Here is a 24224-nt window from a genome sequence, read left to right as displayed (position 1 = left end):
TTTACAAATACTTAATTACTCTCCAGCACTCTCAATGCAACTTACAAAAATGACTATACCGGTATGAAACGAAACACGCAGAGGACTATTACTAAAATGGCAAGTGCAATATCATACACATTTGTAATTAGTTTGTCATGTAGCTGAGCAGGAGGCTTGTTCTCGGGAGCTGTTTTCAGCACCACGTCAGTCTTAGAAAACATAAGCCTACATCACACAACACTGCGCCACCCAAGAAATATGACCATCATTAGTATACTTTAAAAATGAATACTATGGTAAAATAACATTACATCTTCCGGCGCCTGTTCCATAAACTGTTGAACATCTTTCAAGTAGCTGGCCGTGATCGTATAGTGGTTAGTACTTTGCGTTGTGGTCGCAACAACCCCGGTTCGAATCCGGGTCACGGCAATGGGAGACCCCACTCACCAGCCCGGTGTCTTTCTCACAACATTCCATTTTATGAAAGTATATCGTTATATCAGCAACAACATCAATACATTATAAAGTTAAACTAAATATAGAAAACTGAACCTGTATTTGCAAATTAATAACATTGTGGATTACATCCATCTAATTCATTAATAAGTATCATCGATATTAATGTAACTTCATTTCATTGTTTGGGTGTCGAATCCAGTCGCCAGGGTGATTAAAAAATCAACACAAAACTAGAAAGCTCAGGGCTGGCTCATGTGAGATAGTTCGAATTCATGAGTACATGATGCGTGTTGTATAGCGGACACTGGAAACTGTTCAATGAGAACAGTGCATTTGCTTGTCAGTTTCCCGCCAAAACATGCCTTTTGAGAGGAACGGACAGGGCTCAGGCCTGGCCTGCTGTTTGTAACGACAGAACTTTGACACTTGTCTGTCCAGACGCACGGCCATTCAAAACACACATCTCCTTCTATTACTCTCTGCTTATCTTTATTTTTGTGCTTGAGAAAACATATCCTTATCTCTTGGATGCATAAGAACTAGTTATCAAAAATACATCAATTCATATGAAAACACAAACATATACATGATCTTGTAAGGAATCTGCCCCATATCTCACATTTATCACCTGTGCTCAAGCTGTCAATGGCAACCACAGGCTACATGAGACATCGAGTTTGTGTGTTGAATTGTCAATTTACAATTATCCTTGCCGTTGCTTATATTTAATTCGTATTACACGAACACCCAGTGGTCGAGATAGGCCAGTATACGGTATGGTAATCTACAAAATATTCCAAAAGTAAACATCACATTGACAGTAGTAGTAATAATATTTAAAAAGTTATGTATTGGAATCTGTGATATCATTGCGTCCTTTGATTGTCCAGTACGACATTCCACTTTATCTTAATTGTAATGTACAGTACAATACAATGCTATAGAGGGTGACTGGAACGATACAAACGAAATCCCCCATGATAAAAAACTCATGTTTTTATTCTGACAGACACTGCAATCCCATACCAAAAGTTGAAACAGGGCCGCCTGCCTGAAAACTAGGAATCCTATGCGCCCGACCATATGTGAACCTCTGAGCTGGATTCCTCTCGTCTGGATACAAACACAGAGTCCCCAGAGCACCTTAGTGCGAGGCGACTGGACAGGGACGTTACAGCTGTGTTTGTTTCTTTCAGTCTTTATGTTGTGTGTCTGTGTTACAGTGATAGCGGCTGCAGTGGCCGAAATGTAGGGTTCCCCATTAGCTCGCCTCAATCCTGCAGTTGGAATTATTGTAGTCTGGATTCGGCACTCTGGGTTCAATCCACATCACTATAGCATTAATTTTAAACACAACACACACACACACACACATACACACATATAGCGATATATAGGTAGTTATAGATTAGTTTACAAATACTTAATTACTCTCCAGCACTCTCAATGCAACTTACAAAAATGACTATACCGGTATAAAACGAAACAAGCAGAGGACTATTACTAAAATGGCAAGTGCAATATCATACACATTTGTAATTAGTTTTTCATGTAGCTGAGCAGGAGGCTTGTTCTCGGGAGCTGTTTTCAGCACCACGTCAGTCTTAGAAAACATAAGCCTACATCACACAACACTGCGCCACCCAAGAAATATGGCCTTCATTAGTATACTTTAAAAATGAATACTATGGTAAAATAACATTACATCTTCCGGCGCCTGTTCCGTAAACGGATGAACATCTTTCAAGTAGCTGGCCGTGATCGTATAGTGGTTAGTACTTTGCGTTGTGGTCTCAACAACCCCGGTTCGAATCCGGGTCACGGCAATGGGTGACCCCACTCACCAGCCCGTTGTCTTTCTCACAATATTCCATTTTATGAAAGTATATCGTTATATCAGCAACAACATCAATACATCATAGAGTTAAACTAAATATTGAAAACTGAACCTGTATTTGCAAATTAATTACATTGTGGATTACATCCATCTAATTCATTAATAAGTATCATCGATATTAATGTAACTTCATTTCATTGTTTGGGTGTCGAATCCAGTCGCCAGGGTGATTAAAAAATCAACACAAAACTAGAAAGCTCAGGGCTGGCTCATGTGAGATAGTTCGAATTCATGAGTACATGATGCGTGTTGTATAGCGGACACTGGAAACTGTTCAATGACAACAGTGCATTTGCTTGTCAGTTTCCCGCCAAAACATGCCTTTTGAGAGGAACGGACAGGGCTCAGGCCTGGCCTGCTGTTTGTAACGACAGAACTTTGACACTTGTCTGTCTAGACGTACGGCCATTCAAAACACACGTCTCCTTCTATTACTCTCTGCTTATCTTTATTTTTGTGCTTGAGAAAACATATCCTTATCTCTTGGATGCTTCAGAACTAGTTATCAAAAATACATCAATTCATATGTAAACACAAACATATACATGATCTTGTAAGGAATCTGCCCCATATCTCACATTTATCACCTGTGCTCAAGCAGTCAATGGCAACCACAGGCTACATGAGACATCGAGTTTGTGTCTTGAATTGTCAATTTGCAATTATCCTTGCCGTTGCATATATTTAATTCGTATTACACGAACACCCAGAGGTCGAAATGGGCCAGTATACGGTATGGTATTCTACAAAAAATACCAAAAGTAAACATCACATTGACAGTAGTAGTTATAATATTTCAAAAAGTTATGTATTGGAATCTGTGATATTATTGCGTCCTTTGATTGTCCAGTACGACATTCCACTTTTTCTTAATTGTAATGTACAGTACAATACAATGTGATAGAGGGTGACTGGAACGATACAAACGAAATCCCCCTTGATAATAAACTCATGTTGTTATTCTGACAGACACTGCAATCCCATACCAAAAGTTGAAACGGGGCCGCCTGCCTGAAAACCAGGAATCCTATGCGCCCGACCATATGTGAACCTCTGAGCTGGCTTCCTCTCGTCTGGATACAAACACAAACTCCCCAGAGCACCTTAGTGCGAGGCGACTGGACAGGGACGTTACAGCTGTGTTTGTTTCTTTCAGTCTTTATGTTGTGTGTCTGTGTTACAGTGATAGCGGCTGCAGTGGCCGAAATGTAGGGTTCCCCATTAGCTCGCCTCAATCCTGCAGTTGGAATTATTGTAGTCTGGATTCGGCACTCTGGGTTCAATCCACATCACTATAGCATTAATTTTAAACACAACACACACACACACATACACACATATAGCGATATATAGGTAGTTATAGATTTGTTTACAAATACTTAATTACTCTCCAGCACTCTCAATGCAACTTACAAAAATGACTATACCGGTATGAAACGATACACGCAGAGGACTATTACTAAAATGGCAAGTGCAATATCATACACATTTGTAATTAGTTTGTCATGTAGCTGAGCAGGAGGCTTGTTCTCGGGAGCTGTTTTCAGCACCACGTCAGTCTTAGAAAACATAAGCCTACATCACACAACACTGCGCCACCCAAGAAATATGACCTTCATTAGTATACTTTAAAAATGAATACTATGGTAAAATAACATTACATCTTCCGGCGCCTGTTCCATAAACTGTTGAACATCTTTCAAGTAGCTGGCCGTGATCGTATAGTGGTTAGTACTTTGCGTTGTGGTCGCAACAACCCGGTTCGAATCCGGGTCACGGCAATGGGAGACCCCACTCACCAGCCCGGTGTCTTTCTCACAATATTCCATTTTATGAAAGTATATCGTTATATCAGCAACAACATCAATACATTATAGAGTTAAACTAAATATAGAAAACTGAACCTGTATTTGCAAAATAATTACATTGTGGATTACATCCATCTAATTCATTAATAAGTATCATCGATATTAATGTAACTTCATTTCATTGTTTGGGTGTCGAATCCAGTCGCCAGGGTGATTAAAAAATCAACACAAAACTAGAAAGCTCAGGGCTGGCTCATGTGAGATAGTTCGAATTCATGAGTACATGATGCGTGTTGTATAGCGGACACTGGAAACTGTTCAATGAGAACAGTGCATTTGCTTGTCAGTTTCCCGCCAAAACATGCCTTTTGAGAGGAACGGACAGGGCTCAGGCCTGGCCTGCTGTTTGTAACGACAGAACTTTGACACTTGTCTGTCCAGACGCACGGCCATTCAAAACACACATCTCCTTCTATTACTCTCTGCTTATCGTTATTTTTGTGCTTGAGAAAACATATCCTTATCTCTTGGATGCATAAGAACTAGTTATCAAAAATACATCAATTCATATGAAAACACAAACATATACATGATCTTGTAAGGAATCTGCCCCATATCTCACATTTATCACCTGTGCTCAAGCTGTCAATGGCAACCACAGGCTACATGAGACATTGAGTTTGTGTGTTGAATTGTCAATTTACAATTATCCTTCCCGTTGCTTATATTTAATTCGTATTACACGAACACCCAGTGGTCGAGATAGGCCAGTATACGGTATGGTAATCTACAAAATATTCCAAAAGTAAACATCACATTGACAGTAGTAGTAATAATATTTTAAAAGTTATGTATTGGAATCTGTGATATCATTGCGTCCTTTGATTGTCCAGTACGACATTCCACTTTATCTTAATTGTAATGTACAGTACAATACAATGCTATAGAGGGTGACTGGAACGATACAAACGAAATCCCCCATGATAATAAACTCATGTTTTTATTCTGACAGACACTGCAATCCCATACCAAAAGTTGAAACGGGGCCGCCTGCCAGAAAACCAGGAATCCTATGCGCCCGACCATATGTGAACCTCTGAGCTGGCTTCCTCTGGTCTGGATACAAACACAGAGTCCCCAGAGCACCTTAGTGCGAGGCGACTGGAAAGGGACGTTACAGCTGTGTTTGTTTCTTTCAGTCTTTATGTTGTGTGTCTGTGTTACAGTGATAGCGGCTGCAGTGGACGAAATGTAGGGTTCCCCATTAGCTCGCCTCAATCCTGCAGTTGGAATTATTGTAGTCTGGATTCGGCACTCTGGGTTCAATCCACATCACTATAGCATTAATTTTAAACACAACACACACACACACACACACACACACGTACACACATATAGCGATATATAGGTAGTTATAGATTTGTTTACAAATACTTAATTACTCTCCAGCACTCTCAATGCAACTTGCAAAAATGACTATACCGGTATAAAACGAAACACGCAGAAGACTATTACTAAAATGGCAAGTGCAATATCATACACATTTGTAATTAGTTTGTCATGTAGCTGAGCAGGAGGCTTGTTCTCGGGAGCTGTTTTCAGCACCACGTCAGTCTTAGAAAACATAAGCCTACATCACACAACACTGCGCCACCCAAGAAATATGACCTTCATTAGTATACTTTAAAAATGAATACTATGGTAAAATAACATTACATCTTCCGGCGCCTCTTCCATAAACTTTTGTACATCTTTCAAGTAGCTGGCCGTGATCGTATAGTGGTTAGTACTTTGCGTTGTGGTCGCAACAACCCCGGTTCGAATCCGGGTCACGGCAATGGGAGACCCCACTCACCAGCCCGGTGTCTTTCTCACAATATTCCATTTTATGAAAGTATATCGTTATATCAGCAACAACATCAATACATTATAGAGTTAAACTAAATATAGAAAACTGAACCTGTATTTGCAAATTAATTACATTGTGGATTACATCCATCTAATTCATTAATAAGTATCATCGATATTAATGTAACTTCATTTCATTGTTTGGGTGTCGAATCGCCAGGGTGATTAAAAAATCAACACAAAACTAGAAAGCTCAGGGCTGGCTCATGTGAGATAGTTCGAATTCATGAGTACATGATGCGTGTTGTATAGCGGACACAGGAAACTGTTCAATGAGAACAGTGCATTTGCTTGTCAGTTTCCCGCCAAAACATGCCTTTTGAGAGGATCGGATAGGGCTCAGGCCTGGCCTGCTGTTTGTAACGACAGAACTTTGACACTTGTCTGTCCAGACGCACGGCCATTCAAAACACACATCTCCTTCTATTACTCTCTGCTTATCTTTATTTTTGTGCTTGAGAAAACATATCCTTATCTCTTGGATGCATAAGAACTAGTTATCAAAAATACATCAATTCATATGAAAACACAAACATATACATGATCTTGTAAGGAATCTGCCCCATATCTCACATTTATCACCTGTGCTCAAGCTGTCAATGGCAACCACAGGATACATGAGACATCGAGTTTGTGTGTTGAATTGTCAATTTACAATTATCCTTGCCGTTGCTTATATTTAATTCGTATTACAGGAACACCCAGCGGTCGAAATGGGCCAGTATACGGTATGGTATTCTACAAAAAATACCAAAAGTAAACATGACATTGACAGTAGTAGTAATAATATTTCAATAGTTATGTATTGGAATCTGTGATATCATTGCGTCCTTTGATTGTCCAGTACGACATTCCACTTTTTCTTAATTGTAATGTACAGTACAATACAATGCTATAGAGGGTGACTGGAACGATACAAACGAAATCCCCCATGATAATAAACTCATGTTTTTATTCTGACAGACACTGCAATCCCATACCAAAAGTTGAAACGGGGCCGCCTGCCAGAAAACCAGGAATCCTATGCGCCCGACCATATGTGAACCTCTGAGCTGGCTTCCTCTGGTCTGGATACAAACACAGAGTCCCCAGAGCACCTTAGTGCGAGGCGACTGGAAAGGGACGTTACAGCTGTGTTTGTTTCTTTCAGTCTTTATGTTGTGTGTCTGTGTTACAGTGATAGCGGCTGCAGTGGCCGAAATGTAGGGTTTCCCATTAGCTCGCCTCAATCCTGCAGTTGGAATTATTGTAGTTTGGATTCGGCACTCAGGGTTCAATCCACATCACTATAGCATTAATTTTAAACACAACACACACACACACACATACACATACACACATATAGCGATATATAGGATGTTATAGATTAGTTTACAAATACTTAATTACTCTCCAGCACTCTCAATGCAACTTACAAAAATGACTATACCGGTATAATACGAAACACGCAGAGGACTATTACTAAAATGGCAAGTGCAATATCATACATATTTGTAATTAGTTTGTCATGTAAGTAGATAGTAGGGTTTTTTGGGCGTGGCCTATTTTGTTATGACGTTTGCCCTAAGCTTATTAATATTCCTACATCATAATTGGAGGGCGTGAGTACACCCATAAAACCCTGAACAACAAGGCCACCCATAAATACCCCCACCCCTCTGAAGGCAACGCCCCAAAACTCTCCTCTCTATTTAAGAACCCGCGCTGCTTTTAGGCAATACCTCCTTAATTCTCAGCATCTGAAACATCCTGCTTCTTCAACATGTCCACCGACATCAACATGAAACCCCGCAAGAAACAATCCCGGGCAAGGGTTCCTGTACTCACCAATTTGAAGATTGAACGCTCCTGGGTGTTGTTCTGGGGGCCTTGACGAGGTTACCGCTTTTTAAAGGGACCCCAGCTATGTTGAAGTGGAGCTTTTTGCTTTGGGAGAGACGGAGGGTACGTTGGAACCTTTTTAGACGGTAATTGAATACTCTCATGAGGACTGGTTGAAGGTGATGGCCTGGAGAGATCTGGGGCTTGTGGATAAGACTCTAGAAGGCTTGCAAGAGGGTCCAAGAGATTGTGAAATGGAGTCTCCGACTCACGGTTTTGAAAGGTGTGAATGGGAAAGCTTGCAGAACTACGGTAGAGTGGTGAAGAGTCTATCTCTAACTACAGATCGTAAGGTTTTGTTTAGCAGTACCCTGATTACAAACCCTGTTGAAGGGGGTGTGGAGGATCCTGAAAAACAGGTTACTGAAATTATGTTTGACGCCGTGGACTGGCCGTTCTTGAAAGAGGTCATAACCTGTATAAATGACGGTTTTGACATCTTGACCAAATGTTCGCAACTGGATTCGGTTAGAAGGAGAATATGCTGGATTATGGATTATATATCCCCCTTGAATCACAACGACGATGATAAAACAGACGACGTGTGGGGTTTTGGAGGGTGGTCTGACGGCTCAGGGGCTACTCTCTTCTAAGAGGGTGGTGTGTCGTGACATAGTGAAGAGATAGGATAAAAGGCGCAACAATTCATTCATGGTTTAAAATTAAATAGAATGTCTTACCCGAAAGCTGCGGACGTCGACAGGCTCTACAGGCCTCTTCAAACCCCTGGTTCTATTCCCCAGATTTTGTATACACTCCGGAACCCTCTGACTGTGGTTACCCTCCAAGACCTCAGACCCCGGTCCCTCAGGACGAAACAACATGCGGTGCGATGGATGTCCAAATGAGTCTCGGGGATCCCCAGCCTCTGGAGCTCATGGAGGGCCTCGATTTTGCCGAACTGTCTACCGTCTGTGCATCTCAGGAGGGGGTCAGTCCAATGGATGTAGAAACACCCCACAAACCACCAGGCGACCCAATGAGCATCGGACTGTCCCGGGGGCGTGATGAAGACGCAGGATTTATGCCCGGGGTATGTGACCAAGTAAGCAAGTAAGTGGTTAAAAGCACCCTGGTGTATATTCTGAGTGCTCTCATCGACCGAGCTCTGAAAGAAGTCTGTCGGGGGTGTGAAGTGAATCACCCCAGTCAGTTGAGACACAGTTGTTTGTTTGAACCAGACCGTTACTATTTCCTGTTCTATTTCAACGTGTTTTACAGAAGACTGAACAAACCGTGGCTTAAACCGGCACTAATCAAGGCACTGTCTTACTCCCACATACATGTCACTGCGGGACAAGTCCAGAAAATCATAGATGAGATTTTGCTGGAGCTGAAAAAGGAGCCGTTTATAATAGAGAAATTGGGCAGCTGCTCAATGACCTGGATGAGCCGAGTAGAAAAACCGCTTGCAAGCTAAAAGCTTATTTCTTCCGTAAAGAAGTTAAAGCTGGGGGCAGCGACGAAGAATTCGACATCTACGCCACTGATTCAGACTCTGACCTGAACTAAGGGACTTTGAACATGGGGAATGTTCTGGACTGCTTCTGCAACTGGTTCTGTCATCAACACTCTGCAGCTAACCTGAGAGCGCTATTACACCATGTGCTTGACAGAAAAGTAGCCAACGCGAGCCTTTTCTCTACAGATTTAACCATCGATGAGGATCAACTTTCAAACCTGGAAAAGTTAATGGCTGCTGTAACAATGACCGGGGGGTACGAACACTAGGATGAAGCGCTCAAGGGGGCCAAGAATGATATTAGGCCATTTCATCAACATCTGTATGACCTTTTACTGAGCATGTTTAATACACCTCTGTTTACTTTTAAAATAGGTCGTATTGTTGTTTTATTTACATATGTAACTGAGGTGTGTGCCTACAAGATAAAGAAACAGGTATTTGTTGATATAGATCAAGTAACCAATCATCTGATTTCTTTTTGTCTGGACCATAGAAAAAATTGCTGTGTATGTTATACTTTTCTCAAATGTCTAAAAAGGGGTATCTGCTATCCTGAAGTTGAATTAAAAACCTTGTATAAAAACTTTGCGCATAGTGTGGGTCTGTGTGGTTATTTGACAGAATGACTCGGCAAGCTCCCCAAATGCAGGAACAATACTACAACCCAGCCAAGATTGGGGGTTTGGCGGGTAAGAAGGGTTTTCAAAGAGGACTCGCTGAGGCCGGAGTGAAGGTTAATGATGTGGATGTTTCAGAATGGTTACGGGAACAAGACGCCTATACCTTACATAAACCTCTCAGGATTAACTTTAAAAGAAACCGCGTATATGCAACTGACATAGACTCACAATGGCAAATCGATCTAGTCGATATGTCAAATTTATCAAAACATAACAATGGTCACAAATTTATGTTGATGTGTATCGATGTGTTATCAAAATATGCCTGGGCTCGCATTCTACATAATAAAACAGGTCGGGCAGTGACAAGGGCCATTGAGGATATATTGTCCCAGGGTCGATGTCCTAAAAAACTGCAGACTGATAAAGGAAAAGAGTTTCTCAACAGAGAATTTCAGAATCTACTGAAGAGACACAAAATACATCATTTCACCACCGGTAATGAGCTTAAGGCATCGTTAGTGGAGAGGTTTAACCGCACCATAAAGACCAAAATGTGGAGATATTTTACAGCGGTCAACACGTTCAAGTATTTTGATAAAGTTCAGGATTTTATCGATGCTTACAACCAAGGGTATCACACCAGTATTAAAATGAAGCCTATAAATGTTGATCAAAGTAATTCTTTTAAGGTCTATAAAAATTGATACGGACCATTTATTAAGAAGGGAAAAACTACTTATAAGTTCAACATCGGTGATGTGGTTCGCGTTTCAAAGCTAAGGAGTACTTTTGCCAAAGGTTATGAACAAACATTTTCTGACGAATATTTTACAGTTACCGAACACTTGGCTAGAGACCCCCCCATGTACCGGTTAAAAGACTATGACGGGGAGGATATAGAAGGAACTTTTTACGAAGCCGAGTTACAAAAATTAATGTGGGTAAAGACAGTGTATACAGAGTGTTGGTGAAATGGCTTGGATGGCCTGAAAAGTTCAATAGTTGGGTCCCGGAACAATAGGTTTGCGATATTCAATCCTTATAACAACATGCCCGCGGGTGTGTTGGGGGCATTACTTTCGATACTCAAGATGGAATCAGGAGGCTTCTACGTGACTCTACCCAGAAACGCCTCTCTCGATATATACCCTAAAAATGAAATATCCAGTTACACGGTACAATTTGGAAAATCTATAGATCTAAGGGGGTCGTGGGAAGTGGGGTTGGCGGAAATACAGTATCCTTACACTTGGGCTGTTTTACAAGATAAGGATGCCACCTTCACCATTTTTGATGATGTTAAAAAGAGTCAATGGACATTCACGATACAAGGAGGTTATTATGACAATGTGGATAAAATATTAGATGAGATGCATAAACAGTTCTCAGAAGGCACCCCCAACATCAAGCTATATTACAACCCTATTAAAAACAGAGTGTACAAGGTGTCAAAACCAGGTATTAGCATTCAAACCAGCGGCCAACTGGGGCGTATATTAGGGTTCTATTCTGACACAGAGAGCAGGTTCTCAGAAGTGGTGGCCCCCTTCCCGGCTGACATAAGGGGCGGCTTTTACACTCTTTATGTGTATACGGATATCATAACCCACCAGAGGGTCGGGGATAGTTATGTCCCCCTATTGAGAAATGTACTTATTAAAGGTAAAAGCAATGACATGGTCACAATTACTTATGACAAGCCACACTACGTACCAGTCTCAAAGACCCACTTTGACAACATCACGATCGAAGTAAAATCGGATCAGAATATCAACGTACCCTTCCGCTTCGGTAAAGTTATTGTCAAACTATATTTTCGACCCCTGAAACAGTGTGTACATTATTAAAATGGCTACCTCAAGGGGTTATGTAGATCCTAGCGCCTATGTGGATTATTACAAGATGCAAGCCGGGTACGGCTTGCCCGGTTTTGTAGGAGCCCCCACAATGTATGGTGCCGGTCTAGGAGGACTCTTTCGTGGTCTCTTTAGAATGGCCGTACCCCTGCTTAAGAGAGGCTTTGCTATAGCCAGACCCCACTTGAAATCAGCGGCTAAAAATATTGTTAGTGACGTGTTCACCAATGTTATGAACCGGGCAGCTAGCCATGAGCATCAGGAGGGTTCGGGTCTCATGGTAATGGCGAGGAGGGGGGGTAAAAGAAGAAACAGCATGTGTCCACCAGGGAGACGAAGATCCGTGGCTAACAAAAAACGAAGAATCTCTCATTCTCCAACATATCGTGGAAACACTCGGAGAAGGAAGCAGCACAAGAAAAAACCTGCAAAAAGAAAGTCTCAAAGAAAGACAAATAGAGCCTCAGGATACATCTTTTAAACATGTCTTTTGTCCACACTCTATCGGAAGAATGCGTCAAATCAGAACTGGATCTGTTTACAGTTCCATACACTCAAACGAGTATAGATAAGAGCATATATGTAGATATTCCCCCTCTTTCCGCAATTTCAGACACGGCCCCTCTGGAGTTTTTTATAGCTGGCAATGGCGAGGATTATATTGATTTGAATAACACATTTGTTTTAATGAACTGTAAAGTGACTGATGAGGATGGCGATGCAATCGAGAAGACGGCCAACGCTGGGGTCATCAATTACCCGGTGGCCACCATGTTTTCACAGGTGGATGTGACCCTGGGAGATCGGCTCATTAGTCAAAGCAGCAATACTTACCCCTATAGAGCCATGATGGAGTGTATCCTTAATTATAGTGATGAGACCCTAAGCAAACAGTTCAGCCCCGGCCTTTTCTTCAAAGACACCCCGGAAGCTATGGACGACAAGGATCCAGAGGGACTCAATAAGGGTTTGCAAAAAAGAACGGCCTTTTCAACAGAAGGGCGGACCTTTGAGCTAATAGGGCATATCCATGCAGACATATTTTTCCAAGAAAAACTCATGCTCAACGGGGTAGACATTAAAATTAAAATGATCCGTAGTAAAAGTGCTTTTTGTCTGATGACCCCTGATACTGAAAAATATAAACTGACCATATTATCGGCCTCGCTGTTTGTGAAAAAAGTGTCCGTCTCCCCGGCGGTTAAACTAGGACACGCGCAGGCCTTAATGACGGCAAACGCCAAGTACCCGATCGAAAGAGTCTATATGAAAGTCCACAGTATCTCCGCAGGGACACGGGTGATGAACCAGGAAAATCTGTTTCTAGGACAGCTCCCAAAACAGGTTATTATAGGTCTCGTGGATAATGATGCATTTACCAGGGTTTACAACAAGAACCCCTTTAACTTTAAACATTATAACGCGGAATTTATAGCGTTGTACGTCGATGGTGTGCAGGTTCCATCCAGACCTTTTCAACCTGACTTTGAAAACGGCAATGCGGTTCGTGAATATTACAGTCTAGTACTGGCTACGGGTCGCCATCTCAAGGATCAACCTCTGCTGATCGATCGCCGGGAATATTGCAGCGGTTACACCCTGTACGGTTTCAACCTGACCCCTGATGAAGAGTGTGGACAACATTTTTCACTGATGAAGACGGGCATTATGCGTTTGGAGATGCGTTTCAAGCAGCCTCTACCACGCACTGTAAATATGGTCGTGTATGCTGTGTTTGACAACATTATTGAGGTGAATCAGAGGAGAAACGTTCTGTATGATTATTATTAAAATGAACACCAGAGAGCTCAACCACATCATGAATGTCCTGGCCGGCTCACGGAAACTGTTTCAAGGAGTCTACGCCTGCGACCAGCTGCCTAAGTTTTAGATCAAGAATTTACCTGCAATGTACATAATCAACACACACCCTAAAAATATGCCTGGAGAACATTGGCTGGCTATTTATCTAAGGGAGGACCACCGTGGTGAATTTTTTGATTCCTATGGAAACCCCCCGGATTCCAGACCATTCCCTCGGAAGATCAATAACTTTCTGCTCAACAACTGTCAAGAAACAATTTACAGTGGTCGTCAAGTACAAAGTCTTCAGACCTTCACTTGTGGTCAACACTGTGTGTTTTTCTTATATCATAGATCTAAAGGAAGGTCATACCCCGATATTATGGCCTTCTACAGTGAGGATTTAGGCCAAAATGATAAAAAAGTGGCAGAGTTTGTCAGGACACTGTGGACCCCCCCTTATAACACAATGACTTACGACCCTAGCCAGCCATGTATACAGATGGGGTGTTCTTGTGAGGATTTTAAAAGATGTCATGCGTGTTAAGGTGAAAAAATAATGAAAACAGCCTTTGAATCATTAGTTTTGTTTTTATTCAACACAATTCTTATACAAAGCAGGGGTTATGTTATAAATAAATGTACAACATTTGAAAAAAAAAAAAAAAAAAAAAAAAATTGTTTGTCGGGTCATTATTTACAGGGGAGACAAATAAAAACATGAGATTAATAAGCTTCCCAACGATGGATAGATCCTGAGGATGGTCGCTCAGCACGGTCAGAGTAATGAGATATCGGAGTCAGATCAGTCTCCACCTCTTTACACAGACGGATTTTTTGTCGCGTTTCCTGGTTAGGAACTGTTGATTGGGGCATGTTCAGACAGGCCATCGCCTGTAGGAAAGCATTCCAGCCTACAGGTCGGCGACTATCGGGTACCTTATTAGTGCTAGTGACACTCTTCAACAAATCAAACATGTGTGAACCTTTGATCAGTTGTCCTTTAAAAACAAATTCACCCTGTTCATTCCAAGCCGTTACCCGCGGTTTCTGAACCATTTTGTGCAGGATATATTCTGCATGTCTTTTGCTTCTGGCCGGCATGTTTATCAAAACATCCGTTACAACATCTCCCTCTGAACTCTCAACAGGTTCGGTCACCGCAACATCTTTATCAACCGTACCCCCCGCATCAGCCCCAGAACCCAGAGGCCATGGTTACAGTTAAAATGTTTTGATCTTTTTCACCCTGTCTAACCAGACGGAGGTAGCGCTGTAACGTGTTGCTATACAACTGGGCTTTGGAATACTGATTTAAATCGGCCCTGGCCAGTATAGCTTTCATTTCAGAGTCCAGGTTGTTTTCGGCCGTTTGTCTAATGGGCTCTGGCCCGACAACATTTATTCTCAATTTCTCAAGCTGCTCATGAGGGATCAAAAACATTTTCTGAGCATATTCCATTATTAACCCACTCTGGAAGCTAGAAGACTGGTTAGGAAAGGCACGGCTATGCTCAACAGCGGGCCAATAAAACCCCCGGTTTGATTAATCTTCTTTCTTTTTCTTTTAATAGAATACTTCTTATTAGCGATGATCTTGATAACCGCTTTTGTTTTTTGAGTTTAGAATGTTGAGAAGGGGTTAGGGGTATATTATCGCGTAAGATGTTAAAAGCTATTTCACACAGGGTCTCGATCAAATCCGAGGGGGCCCCTGTAGTTTATCTCTGGGGTTTTTTAAAATAATTATATTATTGGCGTTTAAATTAATAGTGCGGCTTTTTTTACCTTGAAAAAATAGATTTTGAACTAAATAAATAATACTTAAATTCCAATGATGAGTGTACTTTGTGAAAGCTTTTTCCACTTCACTGTTGTCACCGGCCAGGTCATCAAGGATCACTAGATTAGTTTGAACGGGCGGGAACAAGTCATCGTCACACAACGAGGCGGGGAGACCTTGCACAAATTTCAGATTATTTTTTTTCGAAGCCAAATCATCGTAGAGAGGTTGCCAGCAAGAGTAACACCACACTATGTTGACAAGAGCTTGGGACACGGTTGCGTCCACATCATCTATGATGTTCTTTATAAGATAGCTCTTACCCGAATTGGAGGGACCGGCTATAATACAGGAGAAAGGGTGTTGAAGTCTGTTATCAAAACCAGCGCTAAAATCCATAAGGCAGAGTGGTATAATCAGTCTTCAACACTCTTTTATTGTACACCACCCTGAACTGTTTGTTTAGTGATCTATTTTCCAACGTGTACCCCTTTTTATTGCGATAGATCTGATTTCCGGCAGTAATAATCTCACGAGGAGGCACGTCTTTCTCGGTTACAAAACTTTGTACCAGGGTCATCAGAGACTTGATGTTAATGAGCTTGTTGTTACAATGGTTCAGAGTGAAACCCTTAACTTTCATACAGGTCTTACCCGCAGCCGTTCTGTATGCGTAAGTCTTAGGACCCCCTGAAACAAACTCCACTATGTGGTCCTGAGTATCTAGTTCGCTCATTAACTCCCCAAGGTAGTCCCCGAGGGGAGGGACCCAATCCCCTGGCCTGGTGACAAAGATTACAGAGTCAGTATCATGATAGAGCGTGCGTTCCTGCAACTGATCCATTAAGTTGTACAGTTCAAGCCGGGCATAAGCCGTGGAAAAAAACGCTATGAAAACATTAACGTTCCCCTGTTTGGTGGGGAAATCTTTAGGGGCCCTCCACTGGACCTGTGCCACGTGGTCATTTAAGAATTGAAAGTGTGATACTGCATGTTGTTTGGAAAACATAAATTCTATAAACTGTTCAGGGGTTTTAATCAAGGTTGTGTTTAGACGGTTATTTCTTTCCCCAAACTTACCCCACAGACTGTTTAAAATCAGTTTGGACATTTGTCTCTTGGCGGGGTTTACAGTTATGTTCCCCGGCTCTAGACGGATCCCTTCCTTTTCAAAATATTGCTGAACGTATCGCTCTTTGGCCGCGGCGTCAACACACCATGAGGGATAGCCCGATGCCTCCTGTTTCCCTTTCAGATGGGTCATAATGTAATCAGCAAATAGAGTATCAGATTTTTCAGAAAAATACCAAACCTCATACACCTTACCGACTCTGTAACCTTTCTCCACCGCCTTGTCAAGCTCAATGCTACACCAGACACCCGTCAGCGCTCTCTCTTCATCACTGTGCAGGCAAGAGGTAGTTTGATTTTCAGTTTCCACACACGTTCTACACATTGGGAACATCAATTTTCCCGAACACCTGTAAGGCAACACGGGTAAGAACAGCTCACGAGGAGGGTACATTGTGACCTTGATCAAACCAAAGTAATGACCGATTTCGAGAAAGTCACGATAAACAATGGTTGGATGCCCCACCGGGTACATTTTGGTCTTGTTGACATAAGGGTACAGACTGGTGAAATCATAGTAATCTACTCTCTCACCCTCCTTTACCTCATAATGTAAACAGAGGGCGTTGGTACGACCCCCAAATAACGCATCCCGGGGCTCTAGACGTTCAGGAAAGTCCAAGGTTTCCATAAACCGTTGTACCCCCGCATCCTGTTGCTTCAGGGTCATCCACTCATGTTCCCAAATCACCAGCACGTTCAAACCATAGGTGTTTTTTAAAGTTTCAATTCGTTCCTGGAAATCATAGTACATATCACCGCAGAGTTTTTGTGTTACTGGGTTAAAGGTGTTTGGGTCGAAGCACTGAGGACAGCCATGGTAAATACAACCAGCAAACTCATAAGCGGTACGCCGCCCGGACACGTCGCTAAAGCCGTCTAAGTAGTAAGGCCCCATTTTGACTTCCCCTTGATTTAAAGCATGTCTGATGAAGATGTTATCCCTGGCACTCAGGTATTCCAGCCACTGTATGGAGACAGTCGAAAAGTTCTTTTGTCGAGCACGATAGTTGTCAGAAGTGGTGACCGCTATAGTGTTTTTCTGCAAGAAATTGGACCGATACATTTTCATGCAGAGAGATGCTATGGTCACACTTTGCAAAGGGTCGAGACCCGAGGTGTTGATAACCTCGGCGCGGAAACGCACACAGGCTTCTTAAAGGATCACCACATCATTTTTACAATTAGCGGCCATCTCTTCTCGGAAATCAAAAACACCTCCCTTAACCATATTGTACCATTTAAAGAATTCCTCCCTCTCATGAGACATCATAGTATCAACCCCATAATAAGAGGCGGGCGGGTAGGACCCTCGATAATTTTGAGTGTCCTTAGTATTTAAAAAATGGCAGAACCAACCTTTCTTCTGAGCCTCAAAACCCAGAGCTTTAGGCAAAGCGCTCAATTTCATGGGGAGGAAATTTAACGAGTCTATGTAACGTTGGTTGAAAGCTTCGTCGGTGAAACACATGATCTTGCTACCCTGAGCTATTATTTTTGGGGTCACCCCATTTTCCACCAGATACTTCATCAAAATGTAAGAATCATAACCCTTAGCATTGTGGGCAATAAATGTGTAATTGAGGTATTTTGGACCGCGATACCGCGTAAAGAAATCCCTGACACAACTCTCACCGCTAGCTGACCACTCACGATCCAACAAGTCAATACAGTGTATATAATTAGCAACGTGGACCCCGTTTTCTTGCCGACATTCAAAATCAAAAAAGACATACCGGTTGTGCGGCGGCTCCTTTTTAACCGGCTGAATAAAGCACTGGTGTTCGGACCCCGGGGTTAAATCAGCATTACAGATCCTGCATCTCGGCTCCAGACATTTGTGTGGTTTAACCTCATGAAAACGGTACTGGAGGCAACACTGCGGGCAATATTTAGTTTGATCACAATAACTCCGTTTTTTAACCCCCTCAGCAGCGGCCCTCTGTACCTTATGCTCTGAAAAACAGAACGCTGAGAGACAAATCCTTAAGCAATCTTTACATCGGATGGTAGGGGCCAAACCCTTACGACATTGCGGATTGAAACAGACGTTACAGTAACCGTCACAGCGGTGCTTAAGCTTATCATTGAAGGCATTATAACACCAATGACAAACATACGAACAACCCAAAAAAGCCGTCAAACTCTTTATTCCAAAGTAATGACTATCACTTAGGAAGAGAAACAGTGTCTGTGTATGGGTTTCAGGATGTGTCTGAAATTTCACAAATACTTCCTTTGCCCCACAACGGTACCACACAACAATTTTTAAAGACAACAACTCCTCAAACTTGGTAATGTCTGAAAAGGCAACCATCTGTTGAGAGTTTAAGCCGGCCCTCTGATGAAGCATTAAAGCCTCTGGCAGAGCTTGGGGTTCAGGCATGTCGGGGGTGAGTAGTTTTATTAAACTGTTAGCAAAACAGAGCTTATTGTCCCCACTGGAACTCACCACTAATTGCCTGAGCTTGGTCCTAATTATGTCGTTCTTCAAGCATTTCGACAGTCTTCTAAGTGCCCCACCCTCAGGGTTACGAACCACATTCATTACCAGAGACAGACTTTCATCAGCTAAGATGGCTGCGTTACTTTGCAACAACGCTTCGATTTTAGCCAGAAATTCATCAACATCTAAATTATCTCCACTCAGCATTACAGATAGGTTGCTAAACAAATCATCCCCTCTGAGTTCTAACTGTACAACATCTCGAGGTCTGACCCTTTCAGCAACCTGTTCAAGCATGTTTTGCAAGGCCTCGTGTATGTTGACAAATATTTCTGCATAATTGTCACAATTTAAAAGTTCTGCATAATTAAAACGCTGAATCATTTCAAAATTGTTATAGGCCGGTCTATCTATAATAACGGGATCACTGGAACTCTTGGACACATCATCATTTTGAACAAAGCCTTCACCCCCTACATTCTCACAGAGCATGTCCTCCACAGCCTTATCAGTCTCAGAACCCTCCACATTCCGAACAGCCCCACTGCTGACATCTACAAAACCCCCTTTTTGAGGAGGCTCATTTAAAGCCTGTAAAAGTCCTTCAAAGATATCCAACCGGTTAATGTCAAGACCCTCCTCTATAGTGACGGCTGCTTCTGCCGCCATCCTGTGTTCTAATTGACTCAAATCATTTATAATAGGGGCAGAATTTGGTCGGGGTAGCTCCTCCAAAGCCTCCACCATTTCAAACAAATCGGGGTGAACTAGGGGGTGAACCTCTATAAGCGCTACCGGTGGGAGGTGGATATTTAGATCATTGACCATCTGTAACAGGTCGGGGTTCACCGGTAAGTCTGTTAATTCACATTCCATCGATGGTAATTGGGGGTTATTTAAATCATTTATCATTTGTAATAGTTCCAGGTTCATTGGGACATCAGAGGAGTTCACAACAGGGCCGGGGATGTTCTCTCGGGAAGGTCTTTTTGGGGCCCTAGCTTGTTCATAATCCTTTAGTTCGTGAGTTCTTTTACCAAGTACGGACATTTTTTAATTTCTTTTTTATTTTTCTAACAACCCACAATAGTAAGGCGTTTTGTGTCTGTTAAAACATTAAATACGGTAAAATTCGTTAGTAAGGGTATTAATAAGGGTGTTTTGGCTCTCTATCACCAGGTTTTGCCCCACTAACACAAGTCTTTGATTTTGTAAAAAAGTATGTAGCAACTCATTCCGACCTTCAGGAAGTAGCTCCGGGAGCTGGTGGCCTGGCTCAGCTTCAAAGGATGGTCGCTCCGGTAAATCTCAGTCGAAGGAGACAGGGAGGGAGCGTATACTCACGGACGGAGACCAAGAAGGCCTTTGCGGTGACACCCTGGCCAAGCGTGGGGTACTGTTCCGCGTTTCTGTAGCCAAGAAATGGGTCTGGGGGGACGATGTTGAAACCAGGCCGTCGTTGGGTGGTGTGTCAGCCCTGACTGATGGCGACCCCTGAGGTTGTTGGATGGCTGTATTTGTTCCGCCCGACAATGCGGCGGGCTGAATCTGGGGTGTTGAATTACCCCCAGAAGGCTGTGGCCTGAGTAGATGTTGGGGGGTCTCCAAGACCACCGTGGGGGATCCTCTCGGTGATCTCACCGGGGAAGATGTTTGATCCCACTTAGACGGGGTAATTGTCCTCAATAGCTCATCCACAGAATGACTATCCCAAGAGTCTTGGGAAGAATAAAAATATACATTACATTTACATCTTTAAACGGCGACAGAAATTAAACTTAAAACAACATGTCCAGGACATTCAAAACCTTTAGCTTTTTTAAACCTTTGAAAATAGCTTTAGACATTCACTACAACGCCTTATTATTTACAGACAATATATTTATTAGGACTTGATAAAATCTAAAACCTTATAATAAATGTAAAACAGAGAAGCCGCTGTAAATAAACTGTTTCTTAAATGTTTCTTTAAAAACTGTAATATTGTTAATAAAAAACTTGTATTCACACACACACAACAACATTTCATTTTTAAACGAACCTTCCAAGTGTAAACGCTTCCTGATCCCGGGACTTCCTGTTTCACAAACGTTTTCACAATCTGTCTAAATATTAAATACAAGGAACACCTTCAAGCCTTTTCCTACAACCACTTTAAAACAGAAGTATAATAGCGGGAGATAAGCCAGAAACAAGCCTAGACCTGTCCGGACTTCTAAAGATCTTTCCCAGAACCCCCCGCCCTACAGGAAACAGGCACACATCACTTAAATATTAGCCCACAATGGACAAACAAAGCCCTTTTAAAAACATTAAAGTTTGAAAGATCTTACTTACCTCCACAGAATAATTGTTTCTTATTTTTTTCGGCTGGTTTAGCTTTTTGCACCGCTGTGAAGGTAAGAGACATGTTTAACCTTTAACCACAACACTTTATAAAAAGCTTTAACCTCTTATTTACAGACTGCAGATATATACTCACAGCTATCAGATACTGGGGCTGACGGCCTTTCAGATTCTTGAAAGGTTACGGTTCTCGAAGGTAAAACGAAACAAGCCCTCGATGTGGAAGGCCTTTCGTTGTCTCGAACCACGTTTCTTAATACTGTTAGAAAGGATAATTTTTTTAAATTAACAAAACTGGACTCAAACATCTTACAGAAACGTTATACAAACAAACGGGGGTTTATTTCTTACCCGGTCGGCAGACAGCCTGTCTAGGGACAACCACTTCTCTTGGTCGATGCTCTGAGACATTAATCACAGGCCTTTCGATAGTTTCTGTGTAATTAAAGAGACCGGCATTAATATATATTAAAACGTTTTCATAACTCTAATGAGCCGCTTCAAAACCACACACACCCAAACATAAAAACCCATGAGCGCAAACACAAAAAGCTTACCGTCGTTGTTCCAGATGATCTCCTCAGCGTTGGGAATTAACTCCTGTTGACTGGCTGAAAAATAATTTTACAGAACTTAAAACAGATGCTATAGCCTTATTTACAATACATGCACACAACACGCTCTGAGTCAATGAAAATAATCTGAAGACTTACCTAAAAACTCGTTTAAATCGAAGTCGCTGATGTTGTTTCCGGACTTTGTTGATCTTTAGTCTTAAATCGAAAGGTCAGTATGAGTCTTTCGAGCTGAAGACCAGACCTTCATACTTATACTGATGGCCACATGCCGGATCTGCTTGTAAGGCATTGTTCTGGTCTGGCCTTTGTGCCGCCCTGTTACCAATTAACATATCAAAACCAACCAATAAAATGACACTGCATCAAATTTCAAATAGAAACCAAGATGGAGACGATCTCTCTCCTCTCTACTATTAACTTTTATTAGAACCTTTTGGTCTCTCAAAAAAACATTTTTAAGCATCTAGACCTATAGTCAACAACCACTAAGAATATTTCAGGCCTTTATAAGCGCTAAAAAACAACCTGAGCCAAGAAAATAACTATAAAGATCTAAAATAACTAGCGCTTTTACAGTGATTTTTTTTTTTTTTTTTTTTTTTTAATAGCGATACTTTGTTTGGTATTAAACAAGTCACAAACTACTCAGAACAGCGTTTATCCCCGCAAAAGAGATATTTGGGTTTATTTTACAAAGCTTATAAATTATATAGTTTAAAAGTATTCTGAATGTTTTGATACCACACGCCATACCTACTGTTGTCTGAGCCCACCCCCGCCCCCCATGGTGTGAGTGATTTAGCCTTAAGTGTTGTGATCTATTTAGCATTGAGTGATCAGTTGTTTTTATTTTTTAAACGATTCCTTATCATCAGGGATTGAGAACGCTAAAATAACTTAAAAGCATATCCTTATCTTAAGTCTAACTCTTATGAGCTTTAAGACCCTAGAATGTATTTAAGTAAAACGAATGAACACATTATGTGAGAGATAAAATATAACCACAGCTTTTTTTTTTTTTTTTTTTTTACAAAACAATTAACCTATACACAAACAAACACCCACGCACACACCCTCTTTTTTAATTTTATTTTTAATTACATTTGAGGGGAGAGACAGAGCCAGATACAGTGTGGATAACATAAGTACCCTATGCAAAACAGGCAATGTTAGGACCTGGGACCATTACAGACAACAGAACTTGTTGATCTTATAAGAGCCCCTTAGTGCGAGGCGACTGGACAGGGAGGTTACAGCTGTGTTTGTTTCTGTCAGTCTTTATGTTGTGTGTCTGTGTTATGGTGATAGCGGCTGCAGTGGCCGAAATGTAGGGTTCCCCATTAGCTCGCCTCAATCCTGCAGTTGGAATTATTGTAGTCTGGATTCGGCACTCTGGTTTCAATCCACATCACTATAGCATTAATTTTAAACACAACACACACACACACATACACACACAAACACACATATAGCGATATATAGAATGTTATAGATTAGTTTACAAATACTTAATTACTCTCCAGCACTCTCAATGCAACTTACAAAAATGACTATACCGGTATAAAACGAAACACGCAGAAAACTATTACTAAAATGGCAAGTGCAATATCATACACATTTGTAATTAGTTTGTCATGTAGCTGAGCAGGAGGCTTGTTCTCGGGAGCTGTTTTCAGCACCACGTCAGTCTTAGAAAACATAAGCCTACATCACACAACACTGCGCCACCCAAGAAATATGACCTTCATTAGTATACTTTAAAAATTAATACTATGGTAAAATAACATTACATCTTCCGGCGCCTGTTCCGTAAACTGCTGAGCATCTTTCAAGTAGCTGGCCGTGATCGTATAGTGGTTAGTACTTTGCGTTGTGGTCGCAACAACCCCGGTTCGAGTCCGGGTCACGGCAGTGGGAGTCCCCACACACCAGCCCGTTGTCTTTCTCACAATATTCCATTTTATGAAAGTATATCGTTATATCAGCAACAACATCAATACATTATAGAGTTAAACTAAATATAGAAAACTGAACCTCTATTTGCAAATTAATTACATTGTGAATAACATCCATCTGATTCATTAATAAGTATCATCGATATTAATGTAACTTCATTTCATTGTTTGGGTGTCGAATCCAGTCGCCAGGGTGATTAAAAAATCAACACTAAACTAGAAAGCTCAGGGCTGGCTCATGTGAGATAGTTCGAATTCATGAGTACATGATGCGTGTTGTATACCGGACACTGGAAACTG

At 41.7% G+C, this 24224-nt stretch overlaps 3 non-coding genes across 3 annotated transcripts; all 3 read left to right on the top strand.

Moving 5' to 3' along the window:
* The first annotated feature begins 342 nt into the window (after positions 1-342).
* Positions 343-414, top strand: trnah-gug (transfer RNA histidin (anticodon GUG)). Its single transcript has one exon. It is a non-coding gene; the product is annotated as a tRNA-His (tRNA).
* A 5500-nt stretch (positions 415-5914) lies between these two features.
* On the top strand, positions 5915-5986 carry trnah-gug (transfer RNA histidin (anticodon GUG)). Its single transcript has one exon. It is a non-coding gene; the product is annotated as a tRNA-His (tRNA).
* Positions 5987-23808: 17822 nt separating this feature from the next.
* trnah-gug (transfer RNA histidin (anticodon GUG)) lies at positions 23809-23880 on the top strand. Its single transcript has one exon. It is a non-coding gene; the product is annotated as a tRNA-His (tRNA).
* Positions 23881-24224: the final 344 nt, after the last annotated feature.

The sequence above is a fragment of the Amia ocellicauda genome, chromosome 16 (genome assembly GCF_036373705.1).
Source record: "Amia ocellicauda isolate fAmiCal2 chromosome 16, fAmiCal2.hap1, whole genome shotgun sequence".
Lineage (NCBI taxonomy): Eukaryota > Metazoa > Chordata > Actinopteri > Amiiformes > Amiidae > Amia > Amia ocellicauda.
This window is presented reverse-complemented; position numbering and strand designations above follow the sequence as displayed.